Source organism: Lissotriton helveticus, chromosome 5_1 (assembly GCF_964261635.1).
Source record: "Lissotriton helveticus chromosome 5_1, aLisHel1.1, whole genome shotgun sequence".
Lineage (NCBI taxonomy): Eukaryota > Metazoa > Chordata > Amphibia > Caudata > Salamandridae > Lissotriton > Lissotriton helveticus.
In genome coordinates, this window is record NC_136065.1 from 2,035,831,212 (window position 1) to 2,035,857,841 (window position 26,630).

Below are 26,630 nucleotides of genomic sequence, written 5' to 3' on the forward strand. Positions count from 1 at the left end.
ACTCACTACTCTGCACTCACTACTCTGCACTCTCCACTCACTACTCACTACTCTGCACTCTGCACTCACTACTCTGCACTTACTACTCTGCACTCACTACTCTGCACTCACTACTCTGCACTCACTACTCTGCACTCACTACTCTGCACTCACTACTCTGCACTCTACTCTGCACTCTGCACTCACTACTCTGCACTCTGCACTCACTACTCTGCACTCACTACTCTGCACTCACTATTCTACACTCTGCACTCACTACTCTGCACTCACTACTCTGCACTCTGCACTCACTACTGACTACTCTGCACTCTGCACTCACTACTCTGCACTCACTACTCACTACTCTGCACTCTGCACTCACTACTTTGCACTCACTACTCTGCACTCACTACTCTGCACTCACTACTCTGCACTCTGCACTCACTACTCTGCACTCTGCACTCACTACTCTGCACTCTGCACTCACTACTCTGCACTCTGCACTCACTACTCTGCACTCACTACTCTGCACTCACTACTCTGCACTCACTACTCTGCACTCACTACTCTGCACTCTGCACTCACTACTCTGCACTCTGCACCCACTACTCTGCACTCACTACTCACTACTCTGCACTCTGCACTCACTACTCTGCACTCTGCACTCACTACTCTGCACTCACTACTCTGCACTCACTACTCTGCACTCACTACTCTGCACTCTCCACTCACTACTCACTACTCTGCACTCTGCACTCACTACTCTGCACTTACTACTCTGCACTCACTACTCTGCACTCACTACTCTGCACTCACTACTCTGCACTCACTACTCTGCACTCTGCACTCACTACTCTGCACTCACTACTCTGCACTCTGCACTCACTACTCTGCACTCACTACTCTGCACTCACTACTCTGCACTCTGCACTCACTACTCTGCACTCGCTACTCTGCACTCTGCACTCACTACTGACTACTCTACACTCTGCACTCACTACTCTGCACTCACTACTCACTACTCTGCACTCTGCACTCACTACTCTGCACTCTGCACTCACTACTCTGCACTGACTACTCTGCACTGTGCACTCACTACTCTGCACTCACTACTCTGCACTCACTACTCTGCACTCTGCACTCACTACTCTGCACTCACTACTCTGCACTGACTACTCTGCACTGTGCACTCACTACTCTGCACTCACTACTCTGCACTTACTACTCTGCACTCACTACTCTGCACTCACTACTCTGCACTCTGCACTCACTACTCTGCACTCACTACTCACTACTCTGCACTCACTACTCACTACTCTGCACTCTTCACTCACTACTCTGCACTCACTACTCACTACTCTGCACTCTCCACTCACTACTCTGCACTCTGCACTCACTACTCTGCACTCACTACTCTGCACTCACTACTCTGCACTCTGCACTCACTACTCTGCACTCACTACTCTGCACTCACTACTCTGCACTCACTACTCTGCACTCTGCACTCACTACTCTGCACTCTGCACTCACTACTCTGCACTCACTACTCTGCACTCTGCACTCACTACTCTGCACTCACTACTCTGCACTCACTACTCTGCACTCTGCACTCACTACTCTGCACTCACTACTCTGCACTCTGCACTCACTACTCTGCACTCACACTCTGCACTCACACTCTGCACTCACACTCTGCACTCACTACTCTGCACTCACTACTCTGCACTCACTACTCTGCACTCACTACTGTGCACTCACACTCTGCACTCACACTCTGCACTCACACTCTGCACTCACACTCTGGAGTCAGCACACAGGTTGGCACATGGGCAGTCTTTTTCTATGTCTATGACACCCAGGTTCCGCACTGTGTGCGCCACCGATATCATGGAATCGTCCACCACACTTTCTAAAACTCTATAGTCCGAAGCATAATAGGCACAGGACCAAATGAAGGGTAGCCATTTGCTTAAAATAATCTTTTTGTATATATGAGAAGCAAAAGCGAGACTGTGAAATGTGCTGAATATCAGTTTGTTACGAATCAACAGAGTGGAGTTAGAGAACCAAGAAATAGTAATTTAAAATCCGGGTTAGAAGGAGTAGTAATCACAAGCTGAGCATCAACGGGTGCGAAACAGCGTGGTGGGCGCGCACGAGACGCAGCGTGGGCGTGCACATCAGCTGAAGATCGCCGGAGAAGACACCGAGTCTGCCTGCTGCCGTGACTGACCCGCTGCGGAGGGAAAGAGCCCGGTGAGTGGGGGTAGATGGGGGGGGGGGGCGGCAGAGACGGAGTGGGCAGAGAGGGAGGGTGTGTGTGTGCGTGTGCGTGTGTCTGTCTGTCTGTCTGTCTATGTGTGTCTGGCGCGTGCCTGCCTGCCTGCCTGTGTGTGTGCGCGTCCACAGACCCTGGTAGGCTCATGCACCGCTCTGTCCTCCCTTGAGAGCTTACTCGGCTGCAATAGGTCTCGGCCGAGACCTAAAAAGGACTCAAACTAACAGAAAGATAAGAGAAAGATCATTTCGTTTGAAAATCATACATAGTTCTAAAATGCACAATAAATCCAGAACACAACACTCTCTGCACATGTGAACAGAGGGAATGAGATCATTAAATTATGAGATTAATAGCCATGTGAATTCACTTGATTGGTTCTATTAATGTTATATTTGCTATGCACAACTTTATACTTTCCTTTTGCACATTACACTTTCCTCTCTCACTTCTCTTTGCTGACGTGTTTCAGAACAAAATCTCACTTTATAGAGTATTGTTAGACGGGGACCCTGAGGGTCGGCCGGATACTGAGGGAGAGATCCCCGAGGGGGACCGTCTCCGGCGATCGTACAGACAAGTTACCTCCCTCCCCACAAACAGGCACCACACCAAGTCGGGTTCAAAGCTTTATATATAGTTCTTCAGGCAAGGATATCAGCGATACAGGATATCTCGGACCCGGGGGTCCTCTTACTTCGAGTCTCTGTAGGGAAAGGGGGTAGCGGGACAGTCTTGGTACCGGATCGGTACAGGTAGTGGTCAGAGGCGAGCTCACAATCCTCGAGCTGGAGTGTCTGTGGATCGGGCTGCGGCAGCGCCAGCAGGCCAAGATGGTAGTCTCACAAGGCAGAGGGCCGCGGCAGCGCCAGCAGGCCAAGATGGTGGTTTCACGAGGCAGAGGGCCGCGGCAGCGCCAGCAGGCCGAGACGATGGTTTCACGAGGCAGAGGGCCGCGGCAGCGCCAGCAGGCCAAGTCGATGGTTTCACGAGGCAGAGGGCCGCGGCAGCGCCAGCAGGCCAAGTCGATGGTTTCACGAGGCAGAGGGCCGCGGCAGCGCCAGCAGGCCAAGTCGATGGTTTCACGAGGCAGAGGGCCGCGGCAGCGCCAGCAGGCCAGTCACGGATGAGTTCTTCTCGGGTCTCTCGACTCCAGGATACAACTGGCTTCCTGGTCTGGCCCTGCCCCAGTTATAGGTCTGGTCCCCTTTGATGTCCGGACCCTCGCGCCTGGGGGGCCGGGAGGTCCGGGATGAGGGAGTCCAGACACCCAGCAGGGGGGTGGAGCCAGCGCCCAGGCGGCCGGGGGTGATCGACACCTGGCGGAGGAGAGCCGTTGACGATTCCTTTCTCCCATTGACTCGCCAAGTGGTCACTCTGCCTCCTGGGGGGAGGTTGGTGCCTCGATGTCGGGCCCGGCCGGGCCCAGGGTGAGGGTCGAGTTGAGGCCACGCGGCCTCGTGCTGCAGTGCCCCAAGATGGCGGCTGGGCCGAGGTCGTGGTGTGGGTGGTGACCCGGGCCAGCTGGGTCCGGAGCTGGTGTCTTGTGGGTGAGGAATTGCAGTGTACTTCGGGAGGTCGTCGGGGACTCTGGCTGGGGATGCAGGGGGAGCCAGGGTCCAGGTCCCCTTGCGGGGAGGGGGCAGCCCGACCATGCGGCCTGTCCAACATGCGTCCCCCCCAGCTGAAGGCGGGGAGAGTCAACCATCTTCCTGGGGACTCTCCTCGCTGAGGCGGAAAAAGCGTGACAGGCCGTCGGCGTTGGCGTGGTCCTGGCCTGGACGATGTTCTACCGTGAAGTCCATCCCCTGCAGGGAGATGGACCAGCGCAACAGCTTCGGGTTCTCCCCCCGCATTTGCATCAGCCATTGCAGGGGTCGGTGGTCTGTTTGCACCCGGAAGTGGGTGCCGAAGAGGTAGGGCCGGAGCTTCTTGAGTGCCCAGACTACGGCGAAGGCCTCCCTCTCAATGGTGCTCCAGCGCTGTTCTCGGGGCAGCAGGCGTCTGCTGATGTAGGCCACCGGTTGGTCGACCCCGTCGGCGTTGAGTTGGGAGAGGACGGCCCCCACACCATGATCGGAGGCGTCCGTCTGCACAATGAATTCCCGGCTGTAGTCGGGAGCCTGGAGCACGGGGGCCGTGCACATGGCGGCCTTCAGTTTCTCGAAGGCCGATTGGCAGTCCGGGGTCCAGTTGACGGTTTTGGGGCCCTTCTTGGAGGTGAGCTCTGTGAGGGGCCCCATGATGCTGCCATAGTCCTTCACGAACCGCCGGTAGTATCCGGTGAGCCCCAGGAAGGCCCGGACCTCCGTTTGGGTCGTAGGGGGTCGCCAGGCCTGGATGGCAGCAATCTTGAGTTGGAGAGGGGCCACCAGCCCGCTTCCCACTTGGTGTCCCAGGTAGGTCACGGACCCTTGGCCAACCTGGCACTTGCTGGCCTTGATGGTGAGCCCGGCTTGCTGGAGGGCGTGTAGAACCTCCCGCAGGTGGCGGAGGTGGTCGGTCCACTGGTGGCTGTACACAGCAATGTCGTCCAGGTAGGCGGCGCTGAAGTCTTCCAGGCCCGCCAGTACCTGGTTTACCAGCCGTTGGAACGTTGCCGGGGCGTCTTTCATGCCGAAGGGCATTACTTTAAAGTGGTAGTGCCCGTCCGGGGTAGAGAAGGCGGAACGTTCTTGGGCCCTAGGGGTGAGGGCGATCTGCCAGTAGCCCGCTGTTAGGTCGAAGATGCTCAGGTAGCGGGCGGCCCCCATCCGGTCAATTAGCTCATCTGCCCGGGGGATGGGATGAGCGTCGGTCCTGGTAACTGCATTCAGCCCCCGATAGTCCACGCAGAACCGGAGCTCAGGGGCAACGCCCGGGGCGGCCGCTTTGGGAACCAGGATGACTGGGCTCGCCCAGGGGCTGTCTGAGGGTTCGATCACTCCCAGGGTCAGCATTTTGGACACCTCGGTCTGGATGCAGGTGCGCACCCGGTCGGGTACGCGGTACGCCCGGTGTCGAATAGGAGGGCTGTCCCCGGTGTCCACATCGTGAAGGCACCAGGGGGTGACTCCGGGGGTGAGGGAGAACAGGGAGGCGAACCGCCTTAGGAGCGTTTGGCAGTCTTGGCGTTGCTCCGGGGACAGGGCCTCGGAGAGCTGGACCCCTTCCACTGAGCCATCCCGTTCGAGGACCCTCAGTAAGTCCGGAAGGGGTTCGGAGTCTTCTTCTGTCCCATTATCGGTAGCCATCAGGAGGCTGAGTTCGGATCGCACAAAATGGGGTTTGAGCCGGTTGGCATGGAGGACCCGTAGGGGGTTCCGGGCAGTCTCCATGTCGATTAAATAGGTAACGGGCCCCTTGCGTTCGATCACCTTGAAGGGCCCGGACCATCTGTCTTGGAGTGCACAGGGTTCAACCGGGGACATCACCCAGACCTGTTGTCCCGGTTCGAACTCAATGGAGGACGCGTGCTGATCGTACCACCTCTTCATGTCCTCCTGGCTGGCCTCGAGATTGGCTTTGGCGGTGTCTCGGAACCGCCGGGTCTGGTTGCGGAGAGCCAGGAGGTACCTGTAGATGTCCGGGGGAGTTTTCTGGGGGGGCTGCTCCCAACCTTCCTTGACTAGGCTGAGGGGGCCCCGGACGGGGTGCCCGTACAGGAGTTCGAAAGGGCTGAAGCCGAGGGATTTCTGCGGGACCTCCCGATAGGCAAACAGGAGGCATGGAAGTAGCACGTCCCACTGGCGTCGAAGGGGTTCTTCTAGGCCCATAATCATCCCTTTGAGGGTGCGGTTGAACCTCTCAACCAGTCCGTTTCCTTGCGGGTGATAGGGGGTCGTGAATTTGTAGGTGACCCCGCATTGTTGCCAGAGAGACTTCATATATTTGGAGATAAAGTTCGTGCCCCTGTCACTGACGACCTCCCGGGGGAACCCCACCCGGGAGAAGATCCCCATCAGAGCTCGGCCCACCACGGGGGCCGTCACAGTCCGGAGAGGGATGGCCTCGGGATAGCGGGTGGCGTGGTCTACTAGGACCAGGATGAACCGGTGTCCTTGGGCTGTTCGAGGGTCGAGGGGCCCCACAATGTCTATTCCCACTCGTTCAAACGGGGTGGTGACGACCGGAAAGGGTTGTAAAGGTGCTTTGATTTTTCGGCCACTTTTTCCGCTGGCCTGGCAGGTGGGGCAGGCCTTGCAGTGGTTGGTGACATCCTTTCGCATTTGGGGCCAGAAAAAATGGGTCACCAGGCGGTCGTAGGTTTTATCCTGTCCCAGGTGTCCGGCAAGGGGGACATCGTGGGCTAAGTTCAGGAGGAAGTCTCGGAAGCGAAGGGGCACCACCAGCACCCGACTGGCTCCTAGTTCTGCAATTTTCTGCTCGCTGTAGAGCAGGTCTTGGTCCCAGTAGATCCAGTGGGCCCCCGAGGTATCCCCGGTGCTCTGGGCCAGGGCTTGCTGCCGGAGTCCTTCGAGAGAGGGACATGCTTTCTGTTCGGCCCGGAATTGTTCCTGAGTGGGGCCTCCCTCCTGCCGCCATTGTGCCAGGTCAGGGACGTCCCGAAGCTGGTCGGGTCCTTCTTCGGTTTGGGTCGAGGGACTGGCTTCTGGGGCTGCCTCCTCTGGGATGAGCGCGGGAGGAGGTTCCGGCCACTCGGGCTCTTCTAGACTGGGGACCGCGCGGGCGGTCATGGACCGGGTCGTGACGCAGACCCATTCGGGGAGGCCAAGCATCCCCAGGTGCTCCCTCCGTTCGACAGCTGCCCAGGGAGAGCTTTCAAGGTCGTTTCCTAGGAGGCAGTCCACGGGGGCATCATCGCGGATAGTTACTTTTAACATCCCTGTTACTCCTCCCCACTCGAAGGGGACGCAGGCCATGTGGCATAGGCTTTCGGAGTTGTCGGCTGATCGGACAGGGCAAAGAATGTTCGGCAAGATTTGGTCTGGAGTGACGAGGTGGCGTCGGACCGCCGTTACACTGGCCCCGGTGTCGCGGAGGGCTTCCGCCCGGCGGCCATTAATGTTGACCCATTGACCGTACTTCTGTGTGTTGGCGGGAAGGGGGGCCCGCGGAATCATGTCTCTCTCCCCTAAGCAGACCAGTGCCATGGCGGCGGGTGCCCATTCAGAGGGATCGGTCTCGTACTCTTCTTGGTCTTCCGGGAGTAGTTCCTTCCCTAGGGCCGCCGCGGCAACTTGGCGGGGGGTAGTGTTCGGGTTCTTTGGGCAGTTGGGATCACTGGCGTAGTGGCCGGGTCGCTGGCACCTGTGGCACGTAATGTTGGCCCGGAAACCGGCCCGGACGGCAGGGCTTCCTCGGCCAACCGGGGTCGAGGGGTTTCTGGGGGGTGACGAGGGGCCGGGGTCGCTCCCCCGACCCTGACTTCCTCCTCCCCCTCGGGGGCGATACGGTCTGGATAATTCGCTGGGTGCGTTCCGGCCAACTCGGGTGCTTTCCCACCGGTCAGCTTCGACGGCGAGTTGTCGAGGGTCGGTTAGCTTACTGTCCAGGAGGTGTTGCCGGAGCTCCACGAAGCAGTTGCTCGACAGGTGTTCCCATACGATAAGGTCAAAGAGTTGTTCGTAGGTGGTTACTTTGTTGCCCTTGATCCACCCCTCGAAGGCTCGGCTAAAAAAGTTCACGTACTCCACCCAAGTTGTACCCGGAATCCGTTTGCAGTCGCGGAACCGTTGGCGGTACATCTCAGGTGTGAGCCCGTATCGAGTGAGGAGGGCGGCCTTCATGTGGTCGTAGGAGGTCATCAGCTGGTCCGGGAGTTGCAGCAGGGCGTCCCGCCCTTCGTTGACAAACCTCCCCCATAATCCGGCCCCCCAATCGCTTCGGGGAATCCGGTGGGAGGTCATTGCCACCTCATAGGCTTTAAACCACTGCTGTATATCATCGTTCTTGTGGTATTCCCGGATGACATCTTTGGGGATGTGAACCTTGGGTTCGGTCGAGGCAGACGGGGTCGGTCGTTCGGGGAGCCCGAGGTCTTTATTCTGTTTCTGGATCTCCAGTGCTTTGAGATTGCGCTCATGTTCGTACTCTAGTTTCTTTTCCTCTAGCTCTCTCTGTCTTTGCTTGTCTTCTCGCTCTTCCCTGAGCCGTAAGTGTTCCAGGGTTATTTTTTGTTCTGCCAGCTTGAGTTCTCCATCCAAGCGAAGTCGGGCTAGTTCTAATTCGTGGAGTCTGGTGTTTTCTCTTTCTCGGATCTCTTCCAGGGAGAGACCCGCTCTTTCTTTAGTTGGTGCGGGGCTCGTTTCGGTTGTTTGTGTTCGGGGTACGGCCGTACCCATTTCCGCCCAGGCTTCTAGGGCTCGTTTGAAGTCTTCCTTCGTACTCAGACCCGTGGTTGGGAGACCAAGTTCCATGCAATATTGCTTCAGTTCTCGGTGGTTGTAGTCTTCCAATTTTTCCATCTGGAATTTCTCCGTTGTTCCGCTTTCTGTTGTCATGGTGGTCGTGTGTCGTGGGTCGGGTGACTTTCTGTACGATTATGCGTAGGTTCGGATCCCGTCGCTGGCCACCAATGTTAGACGGGGACCCTGAGGGTCGGCCGGATACTGAGGGAGAGATCCCCGAGGGGGACCGTCTCCGGCGATCGTACAGACAAGTTACCTCCCTCCCCACAAACAGGCACCACACCAAGTCGGGTTCAAAGCTTTATATATAGTTCTTCAGGCAAGGATATCAGCGATACAGGATATCTCGGACCCGGGGGTCCTCTTACTTCGAGTCTCTGTAGGGAAAGGGGGTAGCGGGACAGTCTTGGTACCGGATCGGTACAGGTAGTGGTCAGAGGCGAGCTCACAATCCTCGAGCTGGAGTGTCTGTGGATCGGGCCGCGGCAGCGCCAGCAGGCCAAGATGGTAGTCTCACAAGGCAGAGGGCCGCGGCAGCGCCAGCAGGCCAAGATGGTGGTTTCACGAGGCAGAGGGCCGCGGCAGCGCCAGCAGGCCGAGACGATGGTTTCACGAGGCAGAGGGCCGCGGCAGCGCCAGCAGGCCAAGTCGATGGTTTCACGAGGCAGAGGGCCGCGGCAGCGCCAGCAGGCCAAGTCGATGGTTTCACGAGGCAGAGGGCCGCGGCAGCGCCAGCAGGCCAAGTCGATGGTTTCACGAGGCAGAGGGCCGCGGCAGCGCCAGCAGGCCAGTCACGGATGAGTTCTTCTCGGGTCTCTCGACTCCAGGATACAACTGGCTTCCTGGTCTGGCCCTGCCCCAGTTATAGGTCTGGTCCCCTTTGATGTCCGGACCCTCGCGCCTGGGGGGCCGGGAGGTCCGGGATGAGGGAGTCCAGACACCCAGCAGGGGGGTGGAGCCAGCGCCCAGGCGGCCGGGGGTGATCGACACCTGGCGGAGGAGAGCCGTTGACGATTCCTTTCTCCCATTGACTCGCCAAGTGGTCACTCTGCCTCCTGGGGGGAGGTTGGTGCCTCGATGTCGGGCCCGGCCGGGCCCAGGGTGAGGGTCGAGTTGAGGCCACGCGGCCTCGTGCTGCAGTGCCCCAAGATGGCGGCTGGGCCGAGGTCGTGGTGTGGGTGGTGACCCGGGCCAGCTGGGTCCGGAGCTGGTGTCTTGTGGGTGAGGAATTGCAGTGTACTTCGGGAGGTCGTCGGGGACTCTGGCTGGGGATGCAGGGGGAGCCAGGGTCCAGGTCCCCTTGCGGGGAGGGGGCAGCCCGACCATGCGGCCTGTCCAACAAGTATCAAGTTCAAAATATTGAAACTCTTCAAGTTACATTTTATATTCTATACCATATGTTCATAACGACATGCAAGATAATAATGTCCATATAACTCATGAATTTCTGATCTCTTACTATCCATTCTCTTTCACCATCTGACATCATGACTAGGGCAGTCTAAACTTCCATTGTTAAAATTAACTTAAGTGGAATGGACTACAGCATTCGTCTCTATGTCTAGCAGCTAACATTTTAAGAAGCAAGTTTCCAGAAATGTGAAATTAAGTTTGGCTGCCTCGAAATAAAATTGCAGCAAACTGTGGCACTAACTACTCAATCATGTGCTCACTTATTTTAAAGATGGTACACTATTGAAGACAGAAAGCACACAAGTACAGAGAAGGGCACTAAGTACCACACCTGTCATGATTTCGGCCTCAATCTACCAATCATTTTCACTAAGTGTGAATCATTCCTGACTTAAGTATGACTTACACCTACATTATTATGAGTAATTCATACTAATTCAAAGTAAAAAGCTTTGAGAATCGAGCACTATAACAGCGTGAACTTTACCATCATATTTACATAAGGCAATTTGTAAAACGGTTTACCACATTATATGTAAAACGGTTTACCACATTAATCAAACGATCACCGAAGTATTATCATTTAATACTTTAATGGAAAGTCTTCTCCCTTTACTAAAGAATCCCTATCATTCCAGCCACCAAGAGGTTTTTGAATTTATATATTATGGAAGACTCCAATCCCGATGATAATATTGTCCCACATGCGGTTAAGGGTAAAAGTTTATTGTATTTTAAAGTACAAGCTCCTTCGGCTTATAATTGGTTGCAACTTTCAAATAAATTTTTTTTTTTACTTTTCAATATTGTTTAACAATTGTGATTTTGTTTTTACAGAAATTGGCAGTGCTTTTTTTTAAACATTTCATATTTTTCAACACCTAAACTAGAATCTCAATAAAAGTCGTAAGACTTTCAATGGACGAGGGTGGGCTTTCACACGACTATCCAGATGAGAACTTTCAGGACCATATGACAATGCCTTTGTATAAAACATGTTCAAAGAAATTAATATAGTTAACTTTCACTAATTCGTTCAATTAGGGAAAGTACCAAGAAAAGTATGTGATACGATTCTTAGTAAATAAAAAATACAATTCAGCTTCATATATCACTCCACATTCCTAGTATTCATGCCAGGACTCTGCTACATGAATTATCAAAATTATTTTAGGTGAAACTCCAAAGTGGGTTCAAGGTTGGGCCCAATCAGGCATCCTGAAAATGCGCAATTTGTGTTTTCAAAGATATTCCACTTTCCCAACAATTCTAGACAGTTGTGTTATATTCCCCAACGAACCCCAATCTAGGCCTAGGTAGCTACACAACCTTTTACCTGCATTTGTCCTAAACCGCTCTGTATAACGGTTCTAGCACGGACCTTTCACCTTTTTCTGTGCTGAATAAATGTCGATCAGTTTCTTGGAAACTAGCCTAATTTATTATGCAGGAGGATTCTCAGAAAAGTCCCTGCACATAACGTACCTAACAGCATGTACAAATTCTGTGTAAAATGTCATGGTCATCTTCCAGTTGCAGCTGGTATTGCTCACGGGTGGGTCAAGGGTGTTGGGGCGTCGTGGGGGGGTCTTAATTGCGGGAAGGAGACCAATTAGAAAAATTAAATAAATATAAAACACTTACATTGCCGCCGCCGGGTCCTGCGTCTCTGCTCCTGCTGAGACTTCAGGAACAGGAAGCAGGCAGCCAGACTACCTCCTCATAGCCAATCACAACGCTGCAATGCAGGGTTGTGATTGGTCTGAGCGCTCATTTAGGGGCTGGAGGGGTGAGCATGTTCTCCATGCAGGCTTTAATGCAGTCTGCATGGAGAAGTGGGAAAGGGGCCATGACTGTTTGGGCGGCCCCAGACTACAGAAGTCATTGTACACTATGGAGTGGGTAAACCACTCCTCCCCTGCACCATTAGCAGAGCAGGCCCACCCACCTACCCGCAGAGAAAACATAAAATGATAACTGAAAGTTATTATCATTTTATGTGTTTGCTTTGCCGTAGCGGAGGAGCCGCCACTGTTATCTTCATCCTAGGGCAAAATAACTACTTTGCATAATCGCAGATTCGAGGTTGATTTGCATAATCATAATCATACTAACAACACATCCATTATGTAAGGAACCCCAAGTCTATCTTTATGGTATAAAAGACTCATACCAACACTAGATAGACAGAGGAGAAGATTGCAGGGTGTCCATCTCGAGACCAAGATGGGGTCCTTCGTTCTCTCCCATCAGGAAATGAGGTTAGTTCTTCCCACATGCATGCTAGGTACACTTATGTAGGGTTTGCATGTTAGGAGTATGCTTGATTACTGTCATGTATCTGTATTCCTGGGTCAGAGATCAGCTCTTCCCCTGCACCTCCGCCTGACTGTGCTCAGTCTACGGTCCCACCCAGGCAGGGTGTGAGACCTCTCCCTGCTGAGTCCCGTGACTATATTCTATTCTTGGCTCATTTTGCTTTCCCTGCATTTTAATCTCCCCTACATTCTCCCTGTAGCCCTTAATGCTGACACTGCGTTAATTTTTTCCCCTGTAACCCTTAACGCTGACACTGCGTTTATTTTTTCCCGCCGCAACCCGCCCCGCTCCCGCCTCTCAGCCGTACGTCCCTCCCCTACTTAAATGGCGACCGCTTCGGGGAACGCGAACTAGACCCCTGACCCACGGTCAGATATCCGCTCTTCCCCTACAGCCCGCCTGACTGTGCTTAGTCTACGGTCCCACCCAGGCAGGGTTTGAGACCTCTCCCTGCTGAGTCCCGCGACTATATTCTATTCTTGGCTCATTTTGCTTTCCCTGCATTTTAATCTCCCCTACATTCTCCCTGTAGCCCTTAATGCTGACACTGCGTTATTTTTTTACCCTGTAACCCTTAACGCTGACACTGCGTTTATTTTTTCCCGCCGCAACCCGCCCCGCTCCCGCCTCTCAGCCGCACGTCCCTCCCCTACTTAAATGGCGACCGCTTCGGGGAATGCGAACTAGACCCCTTTCCCTCGGTCAGATATCCGCTCTTCCCCTGCAGCCCGCCTGACTGTGCTCAGTCTACAGTCACACCCATGCACGGTTTGAGACCTCTCCCTGCTGATACAGCGTTTATTTTTTCCTGCTGTAAACCGCCCCGCTGCCGCCTCCCAGCCGCACGTCCCTCCCCCTCCCCTACTTATATGGCGACCGCTATCCAGTCACACAGATGGCACGCCTAAGGCAAGCCCATCTGTGCCTGTCCACGCCTGGACCGTGCCCTGTCTCAGACCCCCTGGTCCTCGCAAGAGCCATGACATCCGACGACGCTACGACGCCGGCCTCCTCCACGGACTCAACACCGGCCGATCACCAAACTTCTTCCAGGCCAGCCCGATACTCACCCACTGACCCTTCACCTGCCAAAGCTGCAACTTCACCAGCCGCAGAAGACCTGCATGTCCTACCCCACTCATCAGAGCAGAACGCAACCGCCTCAGATGCATACTTCTCAACACCCGCTCCATACACAAGCACGCCATCAAACTCTGGGACCTACTCGACTCAGCCTCGCCTGACGTCGCCTTCCTAACAGAGCCCTGGATGAACTCCTCCTGGGCACCCGACATTGCTATAGCCATCCCTGATGGCTACAAGATCACCAGAAGGGACCACACCAACAGACCAGGAGGAGGAATCGCCATCATCCACAGGAATGCCCTTAGAGCCTCGACCTGCACAGCAGACACCTCCAGCACCACGGAGCACCTGCACTTCCAGATCCACACCGATCATGTTGGACAGGCCGCATGGTCGGGCTGCCCCCCTCCCCGCAATGGGACCTGGACCCTGGCTCCCCCTGCATCCCCAGCCAGAGTCCCCGACGACCACCCGAAGTACACTGCAATTCCTCACCCACAAGACACCAGCTCCGGACCCAGCTGGCCCGGGTCACCATCCACACCACGGCCTCGGCCCAGCCGCCATCTTGGGGCACTGCAGCACGAGGCCGCGTGGCCTCAACTCGACCCTCACCCGGGGCCCGGCCGGGCCCGACATCGAGGCACCAACCTCCCCCCAGGAGGCAGAGTGACCACTTGGCGAGTCAATGGGAGAAAGGAATCGTCAACGGCTCTCCTCCGCCAGGTGTCGATCACCCCCGGCCGCCTGGGCGCTGGCTCCGCCCCCTGCTGGGTGTCTGGACTCCCTCATCCCGGACCTCCCGGCCCCCCAGGCGCGAGGGTCCGGACATCAAAGGGGACCAGACCTATAACTGGGGCAGGGCCAGACCAGGAAGCCAGTTGTATCCTGGAGTCGAGAGACCCGAGAAGAACTCATCCGTGACTGGCCTGCTGGCGCTGCCGCGGCCCTCTGCCTCGTGAAACCATCGTCTTGGCCTGCTGGCGCTGCCGCGGCCCTCTGCCTCGTGAAACCATCGTCTTGGCCTGCTGGCGCTGCCGCGGCCCTCTGCCTCGTGAAACCATCGTCTTGGCCTGCTGGCGCTGCCGCGGCCCTCTGCCTTGTGAAACCATCGACTTGGCCTGCTGGCGCTGCCGCGGCCCTCTGCCTTGTGAGACTCTCAGTTTGGCCTGCTGGCGCTGCCGCGGCCCGATCCACAGACACTCCAGCTCGAGGATTGTGAGCTCGCCTCTTACCACTACCTGTACCGATCCGGTACCAAGACTGTCCCGCTACCCCCTTTCCCTACAAAGACTAGAAGTGAGAGGACCCCCGGGTCCGAGATATCCTGTATCGCTGATATCCTTGCCTTACGAACCTTATATAAAGTATTGAACTCGACTTGGTGTGGTGCCTGTTTGTGGGGAGGGAGGTAACTTGTCTGTACGATCGCCGGAGACGGTCCCCCTCGGGGATCTCTCCCTCGGTACCCGGCCGACCCTCAGGGTCCCCGTCTAACATTGGTGGCCAGCGACGGGATCCGAACCTACGCATAATCGTACAGAAAGTCACTCGACCCACGGCACACGACCACCATGACAACAGAGAGCGGAACAACGGAGAAATTCCAGATGGAAAAATTGGAAGACTACAACCACCGAGAACTGAAGCAATATTGCATGGAACTTGGTCTCCCGACCACAGGTCTGAGCACGAAGGAAGACTTCAAACGGGCCCTAGAAGCTTGGGCGGAAACGGGTACGGCCGTACCCCGAACACCAACAACCGAGACGAGCCCCGCACCAACTGAAGAAAGAAGAGCGGGTCTCTCCCTGGAAGAGATCCGAGAAAGAGAAAAAAGCAGACTCCACGAGTTAGAACTAGCCCGACTTCGCTTGGATGGGGAACTCAAGCTGGCGGAACAAAAAATAACTCTGGAACACTTACGGCTCCGAGAGGAGCGAGAAGAGAAGCAAAAACAGAGAGAGCTAGAGGAAAAGAAACTAGCGTACGAACATGAGCGCAATCTCAAAGAACTGGAGATCCAGAAACAGAATAAAGACCTCGGGCTCCCCGAACGACCGACCCTGCCTGCCTCTACCGAGCCCAAGGTTCACATCCCCAAAGATGTCATCCGGGAATACCACAAGAACGATGATATACAGCAGTGGTTTAAAGCCTATGAAGTGGCAATGACCTCCCACCGGATTCCCCGAAGCGACTGGGGCGCCGGATTATGGGGGAGGTTTGTCAACGAAGGGCGGGACGCCCTGCTGCAACTCCCGGACCAGCTGATGACATCCTACGACCACATGAAGGCCGCCCTCCTCACTCGATACGGGCTCACACCTGAGATGTACCGCCAACGGTTCCGCGACTGCAAACGGATTCCGGGTACAACCTGGGTGGAGTACGTGAACTTCTTTAGCCGAGCCTTCGAGGGGTGGATCAAGGGCAACAAAGTGACCACCTACGAACAACTCTTTGACCTTATCGTATGGGAGCACCTGTCGAACAACTGCTTCGTGGAGCTCCGCCAACACCTCTTGGACAGTAAGCTAACCGAACCTCGACAACTCGCCGCCGAAGCCGACCGGTGGGAAAGCACCCGAGTTGGCCGGAACGGACCCAGCGAATCATCCAGACCGTACCCAGGGCCCCATCGCCCCCGAGGAGGAGGAGGAGGCCAGAGTCGGGGGAGAGACCCCGGCCCCTCGTCACCCCCCAGGAGCCCATCGACCCCGGTCGGCCGAGGAAGCCCTGCCATCCGGGCCGGTTTTCGGGCCCACGTTATGTGCCACAGATGCCTGCGACCCGGCCACTACGCCAGTGATCCCAACTGCCCAAAGAATCCGAACACTACCCCCCGCCAGGTCGCAGCGGCCGCCCTAGGGGAAGAACTAATCCCGGAAGACCAAGAAGAGTACGAGACCGACCCCTCTGAATGGGCTCCCGCCGCCATGGCCCTGGCCTGCTTAGGGGAGAGAGAGATGATTCCGCGGGCCCCCCTTCCCGCCAACACGCAGAAGTACAGTCAATAGGTCAACATTAATGGCCGCCGGGCGGGAGCCCTCCGCGACACCGGGGCCAGTGTAACGGCGGTCCGACGCCATCTCGTCACTCCAGACCAAATCCTGCCGAACATTCTCTGCCCTGTCCGCTCAGCAGACAATTCCGAAAGCCTGTGCCACATGGCCTGCGTCCCCTTCGAGTGGGGAGGAGTAACGGGGATGTTAAAGGTGACTGTCCGCGATGATGCCCCCGTGGATTGCCTCCTAGGAAACGACCTCGAAAGTTCTCCCTGGGCAGCTGTCGAACGGAGGGAGCACCTGGGGATGCTCGGCCTCCCCGAATGGGTCTGCGTCACGACCCGGTCCATGACCGCCCGCGCGGTCCCCAGTCTAGAAGAGCCCGAGTGGCCGGAACCTCCTCCCGCGCTCATCCCAGAGGAGGCCGCCCCAGGAGCCAGCCCCTCGACCCAAACAGAAGAAGGATCCGACCAGCTTCGGGACGTCCCTGACCTGGCACAATGGCGTCAGGAGGGAGGCCCCACTCAGGAACAATTCCGGGCCGAACAGAAAACATGCCCCTCTCTCGAAGGACTCCGGCAGCAAGCCCTGGCCCAGAGCACAGGGGATACCTCGGGGGCCCACTGGATCTACTGGGACCAAGACCTGCTCTACAGCGAGCAGAAAATTGCAGAACTAGGAGCCAGTCGGGTGCTGGTGGTGCCCCTTCGCTTCCGAGACTTCCTCCTGAACTTAGCCCACGATGTCCCCCTCGCCGGACACCTGGGACAGGATAAAACCTACGACCGCCTGGTGACCCATTTTTTCTGGCCCCAAATGCGAAAGGATGTCACCAACCACTGCAAGGCCTGCCCCACCTGCCAGGCCAGCGGAAAAAGTGGCCGAAAAATCAAAGCACCTTTACAACCCTTTCCGGTCGTCACCACCCCGTTTGAACGAGTGGGAATAGACATTGTGGGGCCCCTCGACCCTCGAACAGCCCAAGGACACCGGTTCATCCTGGTCCTAGTAGACCACGCCACCCGCTATCCCGAGGCCATCCCTCTTCGGACTGTGACGGCCCCCGTGGTGGGCCGAGCCCTGATGGGGATCTTCTCCCGGGTGGGGTTCCCCCGGGAGGTCGTCAGTGACAGGGGCACGAACTTTATCTCCAAATATATGAAGTCTCTCTGGCAACAATGCGGGGTCACCTACAAATTCACGACCCCCTATCACCCGCAAGGAAACGGACTGGTTGAGAGGTTCAACCGCACCCTCAAAGGAATGATTATGGGCCTAGAAGAACCCCTTCGACGCCAGTGGGACGTGCTACTTCCATGCCTCCTGTTTGCCTATCGGGAGGTCCCGCAGAAATCCCTCGGTTTCAGCCCATTTGAACTCCTGTACGGGCACCCCGTCCGGGGCCCCCTCAGCCTAGTCAAGGAAGGTTGGGAGCAGCCCCCCCAGAAGACTCCCCCGGACATCTACAGGTACCTCCTGGCTCTCCGCAACCAGACCCGGCGGTTCCGAGACACCGCCAAAACCAATCTCGAGGCCAGTCAGGAGGACATGAAGAGGTGGTACGATCAGCACACGTCCTCCATTGAGTTCGAACCAGGACAACAGGTCTGGGTGATGTCCCCGGTTGAACCCTGTGCACTCCAAGACAGATGGTCCGGGCCCTTCAAGGTGATCGAACGCAAGGGGCCCGTCACCTATTTAATCGACATGGAGACTGCCCGGAACCCCCTACGGGTCCTCCATGCCAACAGGCTCAAACCCCATTTTGTGCGATCCGAACTCAGCCTCCTGATGGCTACCGATAATGGGACAGAAGAAGACTCCGAACCCCTTCCGGACTTACTGAGGGTCCTCGAACGGGATGGCTCAGTGGAAGGGGTCCAGCTCTCCGAGGCCCTGTCCCCGGAGCAACGCCAAGACTGCCACACGCTCCTGAGGCGGTTCGCCTCCCTGTTCTCCCTCACCCCCGGAGTCACCCCCTGGTGCCTTCACGATGTGGACACCGGGGACAGCCCTCCTATTCGGCACCGGGCGTACCGCGTACCCGATCGGGTGCGCGGCTGCATCCAGACCGAGGTGTCCAAGATGCTGACCCTGGGAGTGATCGAACCCTCAGACAGCCCCTGGGCGAGCCCAGTCGTCCTGGTTCCCAAAGCGGCCGCCCCGGGCGTTGCCCCTGAGCTCCGGTTCTGCGTGGACTATCGGGGGCTGAATGCAGTTACCAGGACCGACGCTCATCCCATCCCCCGGGCAGATGAGCTAATTGACCGGATGGGGGCCGCCCGCTACCTGAGCATCTTCGACCTAACAGCGGGCTACTGGCAGATCGCCCTCACCCCTAGGGCCCAAGAACGTTCCGCCTTCTCTACCCCGGACGGGCACTACCACTTTAAAGTAATGCCCTTCGGCATGAAAAACGCCCCGGCAACGTTCCAACGGCTGGTAAACCAGGTACTGGCGGGCCTGGAAGACTTCAGCGCCGCCTACCTGGATGACATTGCTGTGTACAGCCACCAGTGGACCGACCACCTCCGCCACCTGCGGGAGGTTCTACACGCCCTCCAGCAAGCCGGGCTCACCATCAAGGCCAGCAAGTGCCAGGTTGGCCAAGGGTCCGTGACCTACCTGGGACACCAAGTGGGAAGCGGGCTGGTGGCCCCTCTCCAACTCAAGATTGCTGCCATCCAGGCCTGGCAACCCCCTACGACCCAGACGGAGGTCCGGGCCTTCCTGGGGCTCACCGGATACTACCGGCGGTTCGTGAAGGACTATGGCAGCATCATGGGGCCCCTCACAGAGCTCACCTCCAAGAAGGGCCCCAAAACCGTCAACTGGACCCCGGACTGCCAATCGGCCTTCGAGAAACTAAAGGCCGCCATGTGCACGGCCCCCGTGCTCCAGGCTCCCGACTACAGCCGGGAATTCATTGTGCAGACGGACGCCTCCGATCATGGTGTGGGGGCCGTCCTCTCCCAACTCAACGCCGAAGGGGTCGACCAACCAGTGGCCTACATCAGCAGACGCCTGCTGCCCCGAGAACAGCGCTGGAGCACCATTGAGAGGGAGGCCTTCGCCGTAGTCTGGGCACTCAAGAAGCTCCGGCCCTACCTCTTCGGCACCCACTTCCGGGTGCAAACAGACCACCGACCCCTGCAATGGCTGATGCAAATGCGGGGGGAGAACCCGAAGCTGTTGCGCTGGTCCATCTCCCTGCAGGGGATGGACTTCACGGTAGAACATCGTCCAGGCCAGGACCACGCCAACGCCGACGGCCTGTCACGCTTTTTCCGCCTCAGCGAGGAGAGTCCCCAGGAAGATGGCTGACTCTCCCCGCCTTCAGCTGGGGGGGACGCATGTTGGACAGGCCGCATGGTCGGGCTGCCCCCCTCCCCGCAATGGGACCTGGACCCTGGCTCCCCCTGCATCCCCAGCCAGAGTCCCCGACGACCACCCGAAGTACACTGCAATTCCTCACCCACAAGACACCAGCTCCGGACCCAGCTGGCCCGGGTCACCATCCACACCACGGCCTCGGCCCAGCCGCCATCTTGGGGCACTGCAGCACGAGGCCGCGTGGCCTCAACTCGACCCTCACCCGGGGCCCGGCCGGGCCCGACATCGAGGCACCAACCTCCCCCCAGGAGGCAGAGTGACCACTTGGCGAGTCAATGGGAGAAAGGAATCGTCAACGGCTCTCCTCCGCCAGGTGTCGATCACCCCCGGCCGCCTGGGCGCTGGCTCCGCCCCCTGCTGGGTGTCTGGACTCCCTCATCCCGGACCTCCCGGCCCCCCAGGCGCGAGGGTCCGGACATCAAAGGGGACCAGACCTATAACTGGGGCAGGGCCAGACCAGGAAGCCAGTTGTATCCTGGAGTCGAGAGACCCGAGAAGAACTCATCCGTGACTGGCCTGCTGGCGCTGCCGCGGCCCTCTGCCTCGTGAAACCATCGTCTTGGCCTGCTGGCGCTGCCGCGGCCCTCTGCCTCGTGAAACCATCGTCTTGGCCTGCTGGCGCTGCCGCGGCCCTCTGCCTCGTGAAACCATCGTCTTGGCCTGCTGGCGCTGCCGCGGCCCTCTGCCTTGTGAAACCATCGACTTGGCCTGCTGGCGCTGCCGCGGCCCTCTGCCTTGTGAGACTCTCAGTTTGGCCTGCTGGCGCTGCCGCGGCCCGATCCACAGACACTCCAGCTCGAGGATTGTGAGCTCGCCTCTTACCACTACCTGTACCGATCCGGTACCAAGACTGTCCCGCTACCCCCTTTCCCTACAAAGACTAGAAGTGAGAGGACCCCCGGGTCCGAGATATCCTGTATCGCTGATATCCTTGCCTTACGAACCTTATATAAAGTATTGAACTCGACTTGGTGTGGTGCCTGTTTGTGGGGAGGGAGGTAACTTGTCTGTACGAACGCCGGAGATGGTCCCCCTCGGGGATCTCTCCCTCGGTACCCGGCCGACCCTCAGGGTCCCCGTCTAACAGATCCCAACATCACCCTCAGAGGAACACTCGTCTACAGACCCCCTGGACTCCGGCCACAGTTCATCGACGCCATCTCCGCATACACGCTCTTGCTTCCACAGACTACATCCTCCTCGGAGACCTGAATTTCCACCTCGAGAACGCAGACGACAGCAACTCCATTGCTCTGCTCGAGAACCTCAGCAACCTCCTACTCAAACAGCTTGTCACGACCCCCACCGCCGGTCACACGCTTGACCCCATCCTCGCCGCCAGCAATCACGTCCCCTTCAGCCATACCACCGAACTCCACTGGACCGACCACCACTGCTTCCACTTCTGCTTCAAGAAACCCACCACGCACCACCACCCGCAACGGATCCCCTACCGCAGCTGGAACAAGTTCACCGAAGACCAGCTCATCACCACCCTTGCCCGAGACCCACCAACAGACACCACCGACACTGCCGCCAGCAACCTTAGGCAATAGATGAACGACTGGCCAACACTCTCGCCCCTATCAGCCGCAAGCACTACCAACTCATCCGAGCCACCAAAAGGACCTCCTTCAAAGAACAAATCGACAACAATGTACACAACAGCAAAGAGCTCTTCAACATTATGAAGGAACTCTCCAACCCCTGCTCCAGCTCCAACAACATCCCGCCATCGCAAGACCTATGCGACTCACTGGCCACCTTCTTTCAGGGCAAGATCGCAGACATCCATGACAACTTCAACACCTTAGACCCTCCCTACAACCGCTGACACTGCAGACTCACTGCCCCCCAGCCTCACCGACCACCTGCTCTCCTTGACCAACGTCAACGACGACGACACCATCAAAGCCATGAACACTATCCACTCCAGCTCACTGTCAAACCCCTGCCCTTACCACATCTTCAACCACATCATCGCACCCCAAGTCCGGAAAATCAACAACAACTCCTTCAAGACCACCACCTTCCCGGAAAGCTGGAAGCACGCCGAGATCAACGCCCTACTCAAGAAACTCACAGCGGACCCAACGGACCTCAAGAACTTCTGGCCCATCTCCCTGCTTCCATACCCGGCGAAAGTCATCGAAAAGATCGTCAACAGGCAACTGACCCACTTCCTCAAGGAGAACAACATCCTGGACCCGTCCCAATCCAGATTCCGCAGCAATCACAGCAATGAAACCACCCTCATCGCTGCCACAGACGACATCAGGACCCTACTGGACAACGGCGAAACCGCTGCCTTCATCCTCCTGGACCTTTCGGCTTCCTTCGACACAGTCTGCCACCACACCCTTCGCACACGCCTACATGACACAGGAATATGCGTCAAAGCCCTGGACTGGACCACCTCCTTCCTCACCAACAGAACCCAGAGGGTCCGCCTCCCCCATTCTGTTTTGAAGCCACCAAGATCATCTGCGGCGTGCCCCAAGGATCATCCCTCAGCCCTACCCTTTTCAACGTTTACATGGCACAACTCGCCAAAATCATCCGCTCGCATAACCTAAACAATGTCTCCTACACCGACAACACCCAGCTGATCCTCTCACTCACCAAAAACCCAGCCACCGCTAAGACTAATCTCCAACAAGGATTGAAGGCCGTCACCAAGTGGATGCAGACCAGCCGCCTAAAACTTAACTCAGACAAGACAGAGGTCCTCATCCTCGGCCCCACCCTCTCCGCCTGTGACCACTCTTGGTGGCCAGCCATCCTGGGAGCCGCACCCACACCCATCGACCATGCAGGCAACCTGGGGGTCATCCTGAACTCATCGCTCTCAATGACCCAGCAAGTCAACGCCGTCTCCTGTTTCAACACCCTCAGCATGGTCCACAAGATCTACAGATAGATACCCACCAGAACAAGAAGGACGGTCACCCAGGCCCTCGTCAGCAGCAGACTGGACTACGGGAACGCCCTCTAAGCAGGAACCACGGACAAACTCTAGAAAGGACACCAACGCATACAGAACGCCTCCGCTCGCCTCATCCTTGACATACCCTGCCACACCCACATCACTGCTCACCTGAAAGACCTGCATTGGCTCCCAGTCAACAAGAGGATCACCTTCAAGCTCCTCACTCACGCTCACAAAGCACTCCACAACGCCGGTCGGGCATACCTCAACAAACGTCTCAACTTCTACACCCCGAACCGCCAGCTTCACTCCGCCGACCTCGCCCTCGCCACTGTCCCACGCATCCACAGAACCTCCACTAGTGGCAGATCCTTCTCCTACCTCGCCACCAAGACATTGAACACCCTCCCTACACAGCTGCGACAGACCCAGGACCTGCTGACATTCAGGAGACTTCTCAAGACCTGGCTGTTTGAGCAGTAGTTGCACCCCCCCCCAACTCAGAACCATGAGACCCCAAATTGATGCTGCATTACACTTATAAGAATTTAAATAAATTCTCCACCCACCTTCCTTCAGGTTACCTGAGATGCGCTACGGATTTTATAGGAGACTGGAAGCATATGTTCATTAAATGTCTACACCTCGCTAAATTCTGGGACACCATTTGTTGTTTCCTAAGTGTGGGACTTGGCGCCTGATTCACAAACTGCATTTTGTAGTACATAAACGGTTACTACAGGAGTCCCACTTACTTACTACAAAATGCAATTCACAGCCTATGAGTGTAAATCTCCACTGCAGCTCTCTTTTCAATTGGGAGATTCTTACACATGTAAGGTTAGTACTTAGTAGAAAATGTGGGAGAGACTGGAAAACGGGGCATATGTACTACTAAATGGGAATGGTTTAGGCAGGAGCAAGGAGGGATGGATTTAGGAAGTGTTTGAGAGGGACCCAAAACAGTATTAAATACACTCTAGCTCAGAGCCGGAATAAGTCAAGCACCACACATGGACAACTTGTACGGCGAAACTCTACCATAGAAAAGGATGAAGTAAGAGACATAAAATATAATCCAATAGGAAGGAATAAAATATGAAATTAAATATAGCTAAATGTAATTTAATGTTAAAAACATTCTACAAATAAAACATTTGGTTTACATTTTAATCACTTTTTATTTTGAAAATTGTTGTAACATTTATTTATATATAAATTACATGTAATTAATTTCTATATATTTTTTTGGTAACTAATATATAATAAAAAAGATTTGTTCTACTTAGGCGGGGAATTGTTTTCTTAATATAAACATCAGAAAATTATTTGTTCAATTTAATATATTTAAAATAATTACATTTTAAATTAATAGTACTGCTGCATTTTTGCTTATTTAAAATAGGTATGTAAAATTAATTTACCTTAGTATTTAACTTAAAAATAGTCTATTTTTTTTAGTCTTCCTACACTTTATCATGGGGATATCGCGGCCATGCTATGCAGGACAGGCAGTCCAGTAGGAGAAGCCTAGCCTAGCTTGTACTTAGCATGTGGAACACCCAGAGGAAGCTTGCAAACAGAGCGAGCCAGGATTGACCCGTGCTGCCAAGGGATCCCCAGTCTCTGATCCGCTGCCTTTTGGCTTTGTTGGCACTATAGAAATAGTAAATACATACACATGTATTAGCTGTCTGCGCAGTTCCTAACTGAACTGTATCACGATTGAACCAGAGCGAAGATTCGGGTCTCACCTGGCAGCCTTGATATATTGATACTGCTCTGCCGAGGACTAAATAAAACAGTATTTTCACCAAAGTGGCAAACCAGGATCGGCCTGGAGGCCACAACTACCATGGCCACATCATTGTGAAGAAACCCAACCGGAAGATATCAACTGCTGCATATGATCATTGGTGTGCAGGGGAAACATCCTTTACGACGAACATTTTACAACGCGGTACCATTACCACGCAGGTTTTACAACGCAAGTCGTTACAACGACTTGCGCTGGAGGGCGCTGTAGGATAGGGAATAGTTTAATTTACTATCCAACACTTTCCCTACTATCCACGGGGACTGGAGTTGGAATAGTAAATTAAACTATTCACTATCCAGCGCCCCCCAACGCAAGTTATTGTAATGACTTGCGTTGTAAAACATGCGTGGTAATGGTACGCGTTGTCAAATCACGCGTTGTACCGTCATACATCCATGTGCAGACAGCTAAGAGGGCTGCTTCTGCCAAAGAGTGGTGTGACCGCACAGACGTGCCAAGCTAATCCGCTCTACGAACCCACCAGCACCGGTGCTGACCCTGCCTGGAGTGTACAGTCTGAACTATAACTCACCCAAAAGCAGGAAAACACAGGGCATTAGTCAGCATTCAGGAATAGAGACTAATTCTCAAGGGCAAAGCCTCATCACTGCTTAAAACCTTTTAACTAAGGCTGTAAAAGGCATTGAACCAAGTTGCACAGCCACTGAGCCCGCACCTGTGCCTCATTCTTGCCTCCTCTCTACAGCCCTGGCCGGTCACCGAGTGGGACAGCTTTGAGTTATCCACACCTGTGCCTCATTCTTGTCTACTCCATACAGCTTTGGGAACTGTAGCGACAGAAAATTTGCCACAGGGGGAAGGAGAATGGAGCCACAGAGAAGATAGGGATGTAGCTCTTCACTATTAGATGCAACTGATTACAAACCCATATTACGCTCTCTTTGCATCGTGTAATATTTCGTTTTGCTGTGTGACTGAAGTTCTCTCTTTTTCTATGAAAGATAAGCACTGGGTTGGGCATTATGTTATTGTGCCCGATGTTTGACTCTTGCGTTCTGAGTTTCTGTACCCCTTCTCCCACACTGCTCACAGTCAGTGTCCCAAGAGAGTGAAGTGTGGTAAGGTCGGTACTTGGCCCAGTTTGCACAGCCATAGTAGAATGTATTCCAGGATCCCATTGGCAATAGAACTCAACCACCACAGTCTGCCCAGTTGCCCCTGAATGAGGAAACAGTAAGTTGTGGGATATCTGCAAACCCTTTTCCAACTGTCTTGAACAGAACACTAAGTACAGCTTAAGCACAGCATCACCTGCATAGTTTCTGGGAGGAGAGCATGTCACCCCATCCTTAGATCAGGAGAGGTATCTGTGTTTGGAAGCAGGAAGGAGGACTCCCAGAAACAAGGATGAGGGATTCATGTGAGTTTTGTTAACCCCTTCAATGCTCATGGCGGAGTGGTTCCGTCATGAGCATCGGTTGGGCTGTGCTCATGACAGAACCGCTCCGTCATGGCACCCACCCATGGAGGAATGCTGGCGCTCACCCCTTGGGCAGCCCACCATCGTGCCACAAAAGGGGATGGCAGCGAAAGGGATTCTGCTGCCACCCCCGACCTCCCCTCTGCAATCCTGTGACATCAGCACGCACAGACGTCATCAGGAAGCGCTGGGATGCCTGGAAGCCATTTGCTTCCAGGCGTCCCAAGGAGGAGGATGGGTGTTGGTGCTCCGGTGGGGCGGGCCAGATCCACACGCCTTCACGCCTTGAGGCATCGGGGGAGAGGAAACAGTGTTTCCTCTCCCCTGATGTCTCGATGCAGGGCATTCCTGCTGCACGATCGCACACAGCGTCGCGATCGTGCAGCAAGATTGCCCCACAAGACACCAGGAATGTATTATTTTGTGAAATGGAAGAAAAGAAAAGCCCACTGAAAGTATATTCTGTCATTCCCCCCTACCCCCCCCCCCCCCCGGGGGCAGATCATTTTTTTTACTTGGCCTTTCTGCCCCCAACCCCACTAGACACCAGGGAGTTTATACATTTTTAAATGGAAGCGACCCCTTGGGCGAGGGTCGCTACTTTTCGCCCAATGT